The sequence below is a fragment of the Oenanthe melanoleuca genome, chromosome Z (assembly GCF_029582105.1).
Source record: "Oenanthe melanoleuca isolate GR-GAL-2019-014 chromosome Z, OMel1.0, whole genome shotgun sequence".
NCBI lineage: Eukaryota > Metazoa > Chordata > Aves > Passeriformes > Muscicapidae > Oenanthe > Oenanthe melanoleuca.
In genome coordinates, this window is record NC_079362.1 from 75,815,543 (window position 1) to 75,824,249 (window position 8,707).

Sequence of the window (8,707 nt, forward strand, 5' to 3'; positions counted from 1 at the left end):
CGCTGAGGGGCGGTCATGGCACTGAGGGGATGATGAGGGGCGGTCATGGCGCTGAGGGGCGGTCATGGCACTGAGGGGATGATGAGGGGCGGTCATGGTGCTGAGGGGCGGTCATGGCACTGAGGGGATGATGAGGGGCGGTCATGGCACTGAGGGGATGATGAGGGGCGGTCATGGCACGGCGGGGGCGATGAGGGGCGGTCATGGCGCTGAGGGGCAGTCATGGCATGGCGGGGACGCTGAGGGCGGTCCTGGCACGGCGGGGATGCTGAGGGGCGGTCATGGCGCTTGAGGGGCGGTCATGGCATGGCGGGGGCGACGAGGGGCGGTCATGGCATGGCAGTGGAGATAAGGGGCGGTCATTGCACTGAGGGGCGGTCATGGCGCTGAGGGGCGGTCATGGCTATGCGAGGGCGCTGAGGGGCGGTCATTGCACTGAGCGGCGGTCATGGCACGGCGGGGGCGTTGAGGGGCGGTCATTGCGCTGAGTGGCGGTCATGGGATGGCGGGGGCGCTGAGGGGCGGGCGGTCATGGCGCTGAGGGGCAGGCGGTCATGGCGCGGCGGGGGCGCTGAGGGCTGTCCTGGCACGGCAGGGGCGCTGAGGGGCGGTCATAGCACTGAGGGGATGATGAGGGGCGGTCATGGCGCTGAGGGGCGGTCATGGCACTGAGGGGATGATGAGGGGCGGTCATGGCGCTGAGGGGCGGTCATGGCACTGAGGGGATGATGAGGGGCGGTCATGGCACTGAGAGGGAGATGAGGGGCGGTCATGGCGCTGAGGGGCGGTCATGGCACTGAGGGGGAGATGAGGGGCGGTCATGGCACTGAGGGGATGATGAGGGGCGGTCATGGCGCTGAGGGGCGGTCATGGCTCGGCTGGGGGCTGAGGGGCGGCCATGGCACTGAGGGGATGATGAGGGGTGAGGGGAATGTCTCAATTGTCTTTACAAACAAGCTGCGGATCTGCTGGTATATAAGTGTTATAGATAAAAACGAGATCAAGCCGAATTAAATATGTTTAAAATAAGCGATATTTATTTTGCGTCCGAAAGACGGTCCTCGATAGCCACAATCAAAACTAGGGTACAGAGCCGAGCCCGGGGTCGGCACCGGGTGAGCACACTGTGATCTGATCTCTATCGCATCAGATCCCCCAATGCTCACAAACCCGCTTTAGTTAGTTCAGTTTTTATACAGGTTTCCTTGCCCGGAGCGGAGATCTTTGTCTTCTCTCATCGTTCAGCATATTCATGTAGTTTTATTTCACTGCCTTGAGCTGGACAAAACCATATCCTGGGAGACGATGAATTCTGACGAGCACATGTCCTGGCTTTTGGGAAGGCATTGAGATGTATTTTGCCGATCTTAGTTTAGGGAAATCGGGCATTCAGATATAATTTTCCCAAGGCGTTGATTATCTTTAATCAAGGGTTGCTTGGGTGTCCCCCTGGACAGAGCCATCTCTGCTGCAGCTAGGTCTATTAAGTTGTTAATTTGGGCTGTCCTGCTTTTTTTGGATGTTACAATGATGTAATCGAGCAATCTGTGTCCTTACTGTCTGTGGTTCCTTTTGAGCTTTATTATTTTGCTCCTACAAACATTGCTTATTCTACACTACTGTATAATTCTTACACAAATTACATTATATTCATGTATTACAATAAGGTTAGCACTAAGATATAAAAGAAAAAATGGGATGGTGTCCACTGATTGATGAATGGGAAAACTTTACAAACAAAGTGTAGGTTCGCTGATAAATGAAATTGGATATTGGAAGATGAAAGAAGCAATTGGGGAAAACCATGAATTCTACAAGAATTAAAAATTAAAAGGTTATATATTAGAGGGGAATCTCAGGTATCAGGTGTTTGGGAAGTCTGTGCCCCTCAAGTACCTCAGCAAGGGGGAAAGAGAGAGGGAAATTGGGATAAAAAGGAGGCTGCATCCCCAAAAATTTGAGAGATCCCAGGGCAATGCCCCATGGCCTCTCTATTTATTGGAATGAAGCAAAAAGGACTCCTCAGTCTCCTTTTTGGACCTAAACCTCTGGTGTTTGTGGATTAATTTTCCTGACAGGGGTAGTCATGGCATGGTGGGGGAGCTGAGGGCTGTCCCGAGGTCAGGAGATCATCACGGCTGGAAGGGACCCTCCAGGTTGTGATAATTGATAAAAGATTCGTGTTAGTCATAGAAGTTTTGGAGTTTGTATAAACTGGAATACTTAGATGGGGCATGGACCTAGATAAAGGGAAATATATTATTAAAATAATTCTGTTTTAAATCCCTCTGTTATGAATGTTATGTTTTCTAAGTAAGTTTGCAAAGCAAGACTTTCCCACAGCCCAACAGATTGTGCAAAGTCAGATTTCCTGCCTTTGTGTAATCAATTACAGCCTATCTACTAAGACCAGATTCCCACCTTCTGCTGTTCTTTATCTACCAAGAGCAGATGGCTATCTGTGGGATTGACAAATTGTCTAGAGACTTCACATCATCCAGCGATCCCGCTGACCACCACTGCATACCTGGCAGAATTATGACAGCAAAATAATAACTATTATTGATTACTACGAGAAAACCATACTATGAAAAGGAGAGGCAAACCGGGGTTGGATGGAGAGTGGAGTGGGCTGTGACCCCTCAGGACTCCCCAGTACTGCATTGCTCTGTCTATATAAAATAAAGCTATCTAAATTTTGCTGAAGATCAGGACTTTGTTTCTCATTTATAACAAGGTCATCCAACGCCTGCCCCTGCACTCAGCACTGGAGCTGTAACTCCAAACTCACTGCTGGGACAGCAGTGGGGACAGCTGGCACAGGAATGGGAAGGATTTAATTAATTAATCTTAGGGAGCCAGGCTGGCAGAGCTGGGGGTGCTCAGCTGCACAAGAGAAGCTCCAGGGAGAGCTCAGAGCCCCTGCCAGGGCCTGAAGGGGCTCCAGGAGAGCTGCACAGGGACTGGGGACAAGGCATGCAGGGACAGGACACAGGCAATGGCTCCCAGTGCCAGAGGGCAGGGCTGGATGGGATATTGGGAAGGAATTGCTGGTGGGAGGGTGGGCAGGCCCTGGCACTGGGTGCCCAGAGCAGCTGTGGCTGCCCCTGCATCCCTGGCAGTGTCCAGGGCCAGGCTGGATGGGAATTGGAGCAGCCTGGGACAGTGGAAGGTGTCCCTGCCATGGCAGGGGTGGGACTGGATGGTGTTATAAATACATATTATGGTATTGGCTTTTCACAATTATTAGGGTAGGTACCATATGTGTGGTGTTAAAAGGGTTTTTAATATATAATTTCTTTAGGAGTAGGATAAGCTGATAAAGTGTGCTTGTGGTGAGTGAACTGCCTGCTTGGTTGGATAACACCCAGTGAAGATGCTGCTACTGACACACCAGCTACCAGCACCGACCATCTGCAGAAATTGAAGATACAGCCCGAATTAAGACTAATAAGAAAAGTCAATTAATACCACAGCCAAGAAACATGCATGGTCTAAAAAGGTGGACTCAAGGAGTGGCCGTGCAAAATAGTTCTTGGAATATGGAAAATAGTTCGTAGAAAAAATTTGAAAATGTGTGATGGGTCTATGAATATGTAACGGACTGATGAATCTAAGGGATGTCTCCAAAGCACCAGGTGTGCTCTTGGCTGAAAGCCAAACACCTGCTGTTATAACCTTTTGCTGTATTGTTTGTCTCTTACTGTCTTTTATTAAACCTTTTAAAATACACCAGGAAAGTGAACCTCGTTGGGCTTTAAGGTCCCTCCCAACCCAAACCCTTCTGTGACTCTGTGAAATGGATTTAATGGCTACAATGTGTTCCCTGTGCCCGCAGGTGATGGAGCAGTGTGAACCCGCAGCTCCCAGGTCAGGACTGTCACAGAGACCTCCTGCAGCACATCCTGCTGATGCCAGGCTCCAGACCTACCTGGGCTGGAGGAAAACGGGAACCAAAACATTGGCTGTGCATCAGTGATTGCTTCAAGCTCATTGCCCTCAAAGGAGGCACAGGAAAAAGCTGCTGCTGAGGCTTTGAAGCTCTGGGACACACACACACACACACACTGCCAAGAACTTTGCTTTCTTGCACATAATCACATTAGCTTGGCTGATAACAAGTTGGAAAACAATGATCCTGGGGAAGAAAGGTCAATGTTTAACCTGGCTGTAAATCTTGTTCTCATCCAATTAAAACCCAGTGCAATTACTTCTGGTGTCAATGATGGGATCCTTGCACAGTCAAACACAGCAGTTTGATGCACAGGATTTAAACACTGTGTTACATGTATATGTTATATCACCACGGTAGTACTTGGAATGGAATTTTTTGAGTTTATTTCAGTAGAGCCTTGATGCAGTCATGCTATTGTGACTTAGTCTCTGAAATGTTTGTGAAAGGGAAACAACTGCACATCACTTTCCCCCTGAAAACTTGTATTTGAGTAGAAGGAGGGCTGAATTTCTTGGTATTTTATAGTTTTGCCTGGTATTTTATGTTGTGTTTAATGGGAAATGTCTTAGTCTTAAGATCTAGGCAAAACCCATGATCAATTTTATATGTAATAGACAGTGTAAAAATGTGCAGTACTGCCATCTGTTTGAAATCCGAAAATAAACAGGAATGTGTGGATTCTCTAAAGCCCTCATTCTTCAGTGAAGTCCCTCCACCAGCTCTGAGAACAATTCCTCCTGAAAGAACCGGGTTCATTCCAAAGACATTGCAGGTAGCTTGTGACTTTGAATTTATTTTACATTAATGTTTGATGGAAAAACAGATTGTCCTTAACTTAGATGCCAAAGAGGACCCAGGTCACTGGCTTTCCTCACTGGGAATGTATATGGGATATAGGATATCCATAGGATGTGGTCTGTTCTGGATTGGCTGCATTGAATTCTCCTTCCTGAAACCTCCAAGGAATGGCCCACAAACTTCACATATTCATAGAAACACAGAATCCTAAAATGGTTTGGGTGGGAAGGGACCTTAAAGTCCCATTCCACCCCTGCCATGAGCAGGGACACCTTGCACTATCCCAGGGTGCTCCAAGCCCTGCTGGCAGGAGAGAGGGGCTGGGAAGGTGTGGAAGAAGGACAGCACATGCTGATGGATGGAGCAACTCAGCAAACCAAAGCCTATTTTGAGGAACAAAATCTGCAGTGGGAAAATCTGGCAAGGACAGTAGGGCCTTTCTGTTCTTCAAGGAAGTACGAGAAAATGATTGGTATCAACTGATGGACAATTCCCTCTTTGTAAAAAAGAAACTTTCCATTTCTTCCTCTGGAAGGAAAATTAACTCCATTTAAGGGGATCAAAGTCATCCTCACCCCTCATAAAAGACAGTTTTCCCTGAAATAGCTGCCTCCCCCCTTTGGGTTTGTGGTGGCTACATGAGGCAGTGAATGGGCACGCCAGGTGCCTTCCCTCTGCAGGATCAAATGTCCTGTCCTGCAGATGCCCCTGGCTTCCCAGGCCAGGGCTTTCAGAAGTTGCCAGTTCCTCTCTGGTTCTGAATCCCCCTGAGGTTTCCTCACTGGTCACACTCCACATCATCTCAAGTTCCTCCAGCCAGACTTTCTTGTGATTTTCCTCCAAGCCGTCTTTGAAGTACTTGCTTAGGAAAACCATGACTCGGCTTTTTGTGTCTTTTGGGTACTTTTTCTGATGCCTTTTTTTCTTTTTCTCTCTCTTTTTTTTTTTTTTTTTTTTTTTTTTTTTTTTTTTTTTTTTTTTGTGAGGGATTTCCTGTTTGCTCAGATCCACATGACTGGCTGACTCAGGAACAGAAGAGTCATAAATATGCCTACAGTGGCAAGCTTTGCATCAATAGCAGAGCTCAGAACTTCTACTAATGTATTCTAAAAATAGAAATAAAATAAAAATTAAATATAAATCTTTCCCTTATGTCCTTCTCATGCCTGGAGCCCCCAACATACACACATTTTTGTGTATCTTGTGCAGTTTCCCCAAGAGAGCAGCCTCACATTTTGGGTCTCATCTCTCACCACAGTGATTATTTAAATTCGTGCTGGCACTAAGTTCTGCAGCCTAAGAGTTCCACAGGTGTTTCAAGGTGGAGCTTGGAGCAGCATTAATTCATCCTTCACCTGTCTGTGACACAGCACGTTTCTGTTGCCTCCATGCATCTCCCCATAGAATTAAATGGCAGCAAGATGCAAGCATAAAATTCAGGTAGTCCTTAATATTTATTTGACTCTAAGCTTCGCAGGAGGACTGAGAGTTCTGAGTTGCAGGCTGAAAAGAGCTCTGGAACATTCTGAGTGAATGAAGGGGCAGCTGATGGGACAGGTCTGTGTTTGGCCATGGCTGGCTGTATCAGCTGCCTGCATGAATCCTGCTTGGTCACTGTGGTCCAGATGTGGAAGTGCAAAGATCAGAGTCCTTCCCTGACCACATCTGAGCCAGGCGCCGTCCGACAAATGGTGGGAGGGAGGGTGGGAGGAAGGGAGGATCAGCTGCTTCCCTATCTCCACACCCACGGGCGAGCAGAAAAGATATTTTTCTCCTTCCTTTCTCTCAGCCTTGAAAGAGCAAAGGGTGACCACAAAAAAGGAACATGGTATGAGGGAGGGGTGAATAATTTTAGCATGGTTAGGATGGAGTAAAGCCCACTTTACAGTTTTATTTCTATAAAACTGCGTGTTGTCCTTCCCTACCTCCCTGCCCCAAGAGCTGATCCATCTCAGGAAACATCTCCCTGCGTGCTCCAGGTTTCACCAGGAAGACTGTGCACCTCCAAGCTGCTTTGTCTGTACTTTGTAACCAGAAGGGGATATCACAGAGAAGCTCACCAGGCATCGTTTGGGGTTTCAGCTCCTACGTCCCGCCTGGCTGCTCTCGGTCACAGCTCAGCAAGGGGCTGAGATCAGCAGCGAGGTCCAAATTCCCCTCCCAGCAGGGTCCTGGAGCACAGCAGAGCACCAGGCTCCAGCTCCCTGCAGGCTCAGCCTCGGGGCTGGGGCAGAGTGCTGAGCCGTGGCAGAAGTCAGAACTCCACTCTAGTGACATGGATCCTCACATGAACACTCCAGGGGAAGGGAAATGGAAATGCTGAGCTTCTGCTGGCATGGGATGGAGAGCCATGCACAGTCCTTCCTTTCCTATTCAACTCCAGGCAGGAACAATTTTCCTGCTGCAAAAATGTGAATATTTGTCCTGAGAACACACTTTTTTTCACACCTGAGAAAAGAACTGAGTGTGTAACCCAGCTGGAGTGTTTAAAGAGGAACTGAAAGTATTTGAGTTGATTTTTTTCAAACTTGACTACGTGCTAATCTTATGATGTCAAAAGATTATTTTATTCTTTTTAGCTAGAAAGCAATCTCTGCTGACTGTAAATTTTCCTTCCTGTTATTTTTACATGAGTCTTTTCAACAGAACTAAATGATTCCAAGAAATAAGGTCATGTATTATAAAGATGCTCTGTGTCATCCTCATGTGCCAGTCATGGGAGACTTATTTTCTGTCCTCATTGCAGTGGGGATACCAAAATGTTGGGCACAATCAGCAGCTGGCACGAAAAAAAGCAGGGTTAAAGGGCTAAAGTGAGTGTGAGAATGAGGAAAGGGCAGGTTACACAGAGGTTTTATTAACTGATGGTTCTCAAATAAACTTGGTGTTTTGGGCTTCTTCCCAGAAGAGTTAAAAAGTGAGTCCAGCCATCTAAGAGCTATTTGCAGTGGGGCTGTTGGAAGAGAGGTGAGGTGCTGGCAGACTGGGGGAAACAAAGAGAGAAGAAAAAAAAAATAGAATTTACAAGCCAGTTAACTTCAGTTTCTGATTAGCAACATCAAAGAGACAATGGGATAAGTAACTGGGAAATCATTTGCAGGCGAGAAGAAAATATGACAACAAATACTCTCCAACACAGATATGCCAAGGACAAATGATTTCATGCTAATCACATTTGCTTCTGTGATGGTAACGACCTTGTGGAGAAAGAAGCAGCATATTTAATATGATAAGGTTTCTAACACCTCCCTGTGCCCCACAGCACCTTCATCCCCATGGCCTGTGCAGAACAACCCTGGATCCCCCACCTGTGCCTTGGTGTCACCTGGGTTACTGTCCCACCTCCTGTGAGTTTAAATTTCAGTAATAACCTGGAGAAGAGAACAGAGAACTTTTCATGTGGAGAGCACATGGAGGTGTTAAGGAGAAGGCCTGCAACAGAAATAGACTTTCCAAGAGAACTTGAGGATTTGGAAGGAAGGGCTGAAAAATCAGACGTGATGTAGAAAGGACAAGGCATGCAGGGACAGGACACAGGCAATGGCTCCCAGTGCCAGAGGGCAGGGCTGGATGGGATATTGGGAAGGAATTGCTGGTGGGAGGGTGGGCAGGCCCTGGCACAGGGTGCCCAGAGCAGCTGTGGCTGCCCCTGCATCCCTGGCAGTGCCCAAGGCCAGGCTGGATGGGAATTGGAGCAGCCTGGGACAGTGGAAGGTGTCCCTGCCATGGCAGGGGTGGCACTGGATGAGGTTTAAATCCCTCCCAGCCAAACCATCCTGGATTCCATGACACAGGGTTGCACACCTGGACAGGAGTAATCAGGAGAAGTGGTTGGGGAAGGAACAGCTGGCTTGGAAGCACCTCCTCTGGAAGAACTGGATGAATACAAACTAGGAATGAATCAGCAGGGCCACGGCACTGCAGGGGAAGGCAGAGAGCTGTGGTCCCTCTCTG